Here is a 5,471-nt window from a genome sequence, read left to right on the forward strand (position 1 = left end):
AGCTTCCAGCTGTTTCTCAAACTCTCACACGCTAGCTTACAGCTGTCTCTCAAACTCTCACATGCTAGATTCCAGCTGTTTCTCAAACTCTCACACGCTAGCTTACAGCTGTCTCTCAAACTCTCACATGCTAGATTCCAGCTGTTTCGCAAACTCTCACACGCCAGCTTCCAGCTGTTTCTCAGGCCACATCTACACTACTGTATTTTCGAGACCTTTAGCTACGTTTGCACCTACCGTCCTGACTAAAACGGCGAATCCGAAGACCTAAAAAGGAGAAGTTTGAAAACTCTGCTGACAACTAATTTTGTGTATTCTAAAGAAAAAAATGCAGCCTATTACTCGATTAACATCACAACAACACAATTTATCCAAAATAAATATGAAAAACATGTCTAATAAATAAATCAATATTTTATTCAATCATCCTGATGAAGCACATTAGAATAATGACAATAGTAGCATATCTTAAAATGAATCCAGTTTCCCCGTCACTGACGTGTTGTGATAATAACAATAACAGACATAATTAGGCATGGACACAGAAAGTAAACATGATTTGCAGTACTACTGTTGCAGTCTAGACAAAGTGCACCGGGATACTTCACGTGTTCATGCTGCTTCATGTGTTCGTGAACAGCAGTTGTGCTCCAGTGAAGCCATTTCCAATCCACAAAGCTCACGGAGCAGCACATTGTTGAGTGCCTGTCTAACATACTCACAAACTTTAGACAGTTGAAGGCGCAGTCTTGTATCTGTAGCTTGTCCGGGTGAATCCCTGCTTGCACCGGATGCCGCTTGACGCATTGTTTTGACGCACATAATGCAAATCGATTTATTTACGTAATCGTTTACGTTGACTACGCCCATGAATTATGTATCATTTTAAGTAGTTCAAACTAGTTCACCTTCTACCAGCTACACTATTACTACCGATCTTATTTGACTTTATTTTATCCCTTTTATTTTATTGTATTTTACTAATTTTATATTAAATTTTCATACTCTTATCTTTTTTTTTGTATTATTCTTTACACTTGTTAAAGCACTTTGTAACTTGTTTTTGAAAAGTGCTCTACAAATAAGGATTATTATTATTATTATTAAAATGCTGCTTACACATATGCAACAGTATTAACAATCTAATAATGTCAAATATATTATTATATACTGTATATCAGTCATATGGGACATTTTTGAACAGATTGAGCACTTATCAAGTAATGTTTAATGATTCTATAAAGGCCTCATTCAATGGCTGCTATTTCTGGCCAATATATGGATTCCAAAAGACATTTTTCTCTTTGCATGGCCCATCTCTAACCTTGTCACAGTTTATTGTCAGAGTAGTTTAAGGCCAGCAACAGGCTCATGCTTCAGAAGCCACAAGGCAAAGAAAAGAATAGTAACAATACTCACTTAGAATATCTTTTCTCTCTATACAATTACACTTTCAGCTTTTTCACCACCACCTCTCCTACCATTGTCCTGAATTTGGACTAGGAGAGGTTGTCACTTGATTTGAATCTCATTTTCTCTGTCGCAAAACCAGCACAACAACCCAAGTGACACATAGTCACAAAAAAAGGAGAAATAAATCTTTTCATCAAACACAATTCTCTGCCAAGAACATTACCACTGCACTCCAAACTAAAACAGTTCTAGTGTGAAACAAATGTTAGCTTTGCCAGCACCATGATGCTCAGAGCCAAGGAAAAGTACAGAAGTAGCAATAATGATGGTGGGGATCTTTTCTCAGTCCCGAGAAATTGTCTAATGCCTTGCCATGGCAACAGCCTACTAGAAAATGTTTACATGCTCCATCTAAAAACTTCATCTTTGTATCTTTTTAACTTTTTAAGAGTGTTTCTGGGGCCAGGCACAGTACAAAAACACATTGTTACTTTATTCACTGATTTTGTGGATAATTTTTTCTTGTTTTCTCAACCTTCTGTGATTTACAGAGTTTCCTGACAGACAGATAGCTTTACTTTTTGTTAGGGGTTTCTTTAGCAACTAACTACAGCTAAATTTAGCCATTAGCTATTTAGCTCAGCCGTGCAGCTAACCGTCCTGTTAGCTGACACAATGTGTTGAATGTCTCATATAAAACTTAGAATGCACATTTTGTCATTTGTTGTGTTTCATACACTAAAACAACAGAGAAATGCAATGAATTGATTCAATGCTAGCCACTCCTGTTACCTCCTGTAGTAACAGTGCACAGTTAGCAGACAGTATATTTCCATCTGTAGGACATCATTTTCACCTGTGTGACTGTTTGCAGTGCCTGGAGTACCTGTACCTTCACCATATCATGGCACCATTATCATCACTTAAGGAGTTTTTTTGTGTATTTGCGCACAGGAAGCAACTGGAAGCACTGTGGTGCAGCTGTGTTGTACAGTACGTTGTGTCTTAAAAGCTTAGTGAAAGCCACAGAAACAATCATGATGTGATATTGTAACTTGTGCTAAAGCCTTGTTTTATACTGATGATATACCAAACATACTGCAGAAATAATATTTATTTAATTACTTCTTATCAATAAAATAATTTGAATGAAAACCACTGATAACACGATCAACTTAAAGGTGAGGTGGTATTATGCTTTTTGGCTTTTTCCCTCTCCTTCATTGAGTTATATACTGTATCTTTTTTGTGCATGTAATAGCAAAGTGAAAAAGCCCAAAGTCCAACCCAAAGGGAGTTCCCATCCACCATAGAAAACACTGCTCTGAACTGCCTGAAAACAGCTTGTTTGTTGTCCAGCCTTTTCTTCCCCTTTCTTGTGACGTCACAAGAAAACACACAACATAACGCTCGCCAAGCAGGCTAGTCCGACACGCCCTCAAAAATGCTGGTGGAAAAACACTCACACAGCTGCTGCAGCACACATCTGCTGCCCTCCAGGCAGTCAGTGGACATAAAGTTGTTACTGTGATGTAGAGACAGAGCTCAGTTAAAACTTTATAGATGAAAGATACATTTGTTACAGATTATTAACTCACCACTCTGAAACTCTTGCTCCAGTCCATGTTGCTAAGCTGGTATGGGGAACATACAGCAGAATAGAAGCTGTGTTTACCGGCTTCTCAGGGCCCACCCTACTCTGCTTCTGATTGGCTAGTAGTTCTTAACTAGGACCTGCGCATGTGCAACTCCCAACAAAGAATAATAATAATAATAATAATAATAATAATAATAAATGCATCACTCCATAGCTAAAATGAAGCGTTCAACACACAGGGTGAAAAGAGGAGCTGCAGCAATGTGCAGTATGACAAAAATATGGTCCATCCATCCATCCATCCATCCATCCATCCATCCATCGTCAACCACTTATCCTGCATACAGGGTCGCGGGGGGCTGGAGCCAATCCCAGCTGACATCAGGCGAAAGGCAGGGTACACCCTGGACAGGGACAAAAATATGGTGTTTTTTGAAAATGAAACCATGTAAACCTGTTCTGGTGTAACCCCTAAATAGGATGATGAACCTGAACATGAGCATAATATACCACCTCTTTAAATGAAGGCTTTAGGACCATGCGTGTGCAGCTGGTTATACCTTCACAACCCTCATTTCAACTTGAAAAACTGTTCCATGATCAGTGTCCACATATGAAAACCTTTTGAGCGCAATAACTGAGAGCACCGCTGTTTGTGGGCAGAGTTTTGGGCAATACGTTTTGTGAATTTCCGGGTGGGTGAACTAGGGTGAAGTGTCTCCCCATTATGAGAGATGGCTGTAATATGAAAAAGTGCATACTCATTCAGCACAAAGCTGCTGTATTTTATATTGTCATAACAATAGTGCTGCCCATTATGTAGTCTGCACATATAATTCCAACAGTATAGTCCTTTGATGACAGTTGTACGTTACATTTGACATAAATATAGCCTAATGCAAGTTGTGAAGATTAGTATACCAAGATTCCCCTGTTTGGACTACCTGATCATAGCTTGTGTGTCTGTATTTCTTATTTTATGCAATTTTTGTGAGCCAAGCAGTGGGGAGGAAGATCATGTCGTTAGTGCGTCCACAGCTCGTTTTATGCCTTTACTGCACACGGACACACACACACACACACACACACACACACACACACACACACACACACATACAAGAAAAGAGAGCAACGATTGGTTTAATACAAGTAATTTTTGCTGTGTAGTGAATGTACATTGAAACAATATAATGAAGTGCATTCATGAACATGACATGCTCTCAAATCTTGCTGGTACCTTGTACATCAATAGACAAAAAGAGGAAATAGCATAATAAACACAACATATGACCCAAGAGTAGGTCCAAAAAGACAACAATACCATACTTCAATAATAAAGATGTTAAATTTCAGTGGGATTTCTCAAATTTCTAGAAAAACAGAAAAGGTCATCGCCATAAATGTTAAATAAAACACTCCACATTATTAAATACGTGCAACACAGACATAGTGGTGCGAAGTAATTCATTATTCTCATCTCAAAACTTACCAGGAACTCTTTCTTTCAGTTTCTGTAGTTTTTTTTCTTACACATACATACATACAGCAGGACAAGCAAATTGTTTTCACTCAGTTTGAAATATTTTCAACTCAATTGGCTTTCTTACAGAGAGTTAGATGAGAAGATGTTGAGCAGAAGATTAGTGTGAGATGCAACCAACATACAATAAATGTTAAGGTGAAAAACTATTTGGTGGTGGTGTGCAGTTCAAAAGATCTTGATTCATCATTGCTTGCTATAGATGTTACAGTTACAAGTGCAATATATTTTATATTATGTGAATGGAGCCATTCACATTTATTTACACTGATTTATTTACAAGTTTTGTGAAGAAATTACAGATAGCCAGTATTTGTACTGTGAAGGCCTGATGACTTTGAATAAAAGTAGTAGCGCATAACTATTGTTTAAATATGCTTTGTTTGCTGAATTAATTATAGCATTAGTGTAGTAATATATAGATACATGTTACTACACTTACATATTAGGGGTGTGGAAAATAATTCATTTTTAGATGCATCGGGATGTGGATTCTGAATCAGTTAAAAAATGTCAATAATCGGTTATCTAGAGGTTAATTGAAAATTTTATAATAATACATTGTTTTTCTATAGCGCTTTTCATGACACTCAAAGACACTTTACAGGTAAAAGCAGAAGTTATGTACATTTAAAACCGATTACAATGTTGACTTAAGAAAAAGGCGGAAACTCCGAAATGCAGAAGTGCAGCTCCGGACTGTCTGTGGTGTCCACACAAGAGAGATGTGTTCTCACTGTTTGGCACAGACAGGCAAGCTGTTGAATCAATGACTGCCGCTACTAAACTTTCACATGATCAATAAAATCAATGCGCAACTTACGTTAATGATTTATACCCGCACACTGTGCAGCACGGTACTGGCTAGCATCCTCTGCTCATTCTTCAAAGCTATGTGACAGGCGGCAGTAGGTGACGGTG

Source organism: Micropterus salmoides, unplaced genomic scaffold (assembly GCF_014851395.1).
Source record: "Micropterus salmoides isolate LMB-PRFRI ecotype aquatic unplaced genomic scaffold, ASM1485139v1 Ms_hic_scaffold_17, whole genome shotgun sequence".
NCBI classification, from domain to species: domain Eukaryota; kingdom Metazoa; phylum Chordata; class Actinopteri; order Centrarchiformes; family Centrarchidae; genus Micropterus; species Micropterus salmoides.